The sequence below is a fragment of the Myzus persicae genome, unplaced genomic scaffold (assembly GCF_001856785.1).
Source record: "Myzus persicae strain clone G006 unplaced genomic scaffold, MPER_G0061.0, whole genome shotgun sequence".
In the NCBI taxonomy this organism is placed as follows: domain Eukaryota; kingdom Metazoa; phylum Arthropoda; class Insecta; order Hemiptera; family Aphididae; genus Myzus; species Myzus persicae.
This window is the reverse complement of record NW_019102373.1, coordinates 323,161-325,002: the sequence shown is the minus strand read 5'-3', so window position 1 is coordinate 325,002 and position 1,842 is coordinate 323,161.

Sequence of the window (1,842 nt, the reverse complement as noted above, 5' to 3'; positions counted from 1 at the left end):
ATTTGTTTATATTTTCAATTCATATACTTAATACAATTTTACTGTTTACAAACAATTTGAATTTTGAATTTTTTTAGTTTATTTAGTTTTTTTTTCAGGAGGTTAATAAAATGTTAATAAAATTGTATTTGTTGGGAAAAAAGCTTGAAAATTCAATAAAATTCTCCTGATAGATATTTACAATATTAGTTAAAAAATATTTAAAATACATAGGTACGATTTTTGTAATGAGCATTTAAAGTTTAAATCTCAACAAAATTCACAACATTTAAAATGTACAAATAATTTTATAATTTAAGATTTTTGAAGTATTCAACTTTTGTAGGTTAGAGTTGAAAATTCAAAACAAAGTTCCAAGCAAGTAGGTTATTCTGTTATTAAAAAATCAAAAAAAATATTGTCACAGAATTTTATGTTCAAATGTGAACTAAATTAAAGATTAAATTGCCAAGAATAATGATGTATGTTATTTTGTTGTAAATTAAAAATATTATTCGTGGGTACTTGAAACTTTTAAAGTATATTATTATACTTTATACCCACAATGACTTTTTAAATGTACTTTTTTTTAATGAATTTAATCTACTGCGTGTAGTACTAATACTTACTAGTAAAATAAATTACTTTAATCACAATAATATCATCGAATATACTAAATTATTAAGTAATATTAAAGACTGACGGACCGTCTTCACTCAGAATCGTTTTTCGTGTACAATGATTTTTTATCGTTGAATTCAAACTTAACACCATCCATTACAGTGGCCCAATTGTAACCTAATGTACAGCAAAGCGACCTCCGAATACCAGCTTTTTTTTAAATATAATTTTCAATATCTTAACATTTTTGACTTAACTGATTTTTATTGCTGAACCTTGTGTAGTTTGCCTATAAAATATAAAATAATAAATATAGTAAAAATTATTATTATTGATGATGCTACGTATTACATCAAAATTTATTTTTTATTATTTTAAAACCAGAAAACTGGCTATTTATGTACATAAAAAAAAATAAGTTAATTGTAAGTTTCCAAATAAATTTTAACTTGACTGAATTAAAAATACAATTAGGAGAATAATTAACTTAAAACTTGTTGAAATGTTTCATATCGACTTAACTTAACTCAGTTAAAAATTTTCATTAACTAGCCCAGGCTTGCAGTTATTATTAAACTAAATTATTTTTACATGTAGGTTCTCACATAACATATTATCTAACTCTAATTTATTGCAATAATTATTCATTTTCTTAAACACAATATTTCAGGAATTAATATATTATAAATTAATTAGTAATAAAAATAATTGATTTGAATGATATTTATAAAATATTGAAGTAAAATAAACACACTTGCTAGGTAATCAGTAATAGTCACTAGTCCCTGTGTATTATACTATTATTAAAATAAAAATGAACAAGTAGCAAAGTAGATAACTAACTTGCCGTGCCTAGTGAAGAAATATGATATCGTAAGGTATAAAACTTATATACTTTCTTGAATAAAATAGTTAAAACGCAAATTAACACATAATAACTACGTATAGGTAAGATAAAAGCTAAACATTAAAGAGATTATTTTAGCTATATATAATATCTGTAATTTCTAATAACAAATAGCTCATACGTATATTATTGACCATTTTACTATATAGGCTGCGTTTTTTTCGGAGATGGTATTCGTCAGTGAAAATTTGCCAATTTTAAATACAATGTCATATTATGCAGTGTGAAATGTGTTGATGTGAGTGTTTCAAAGACTTAGTTGTATAGCAGAAAACATGTGGTATGTACTTTTTATTTTTCAGTAGATTTATTTAATATTGTTAAATGATCAGAGT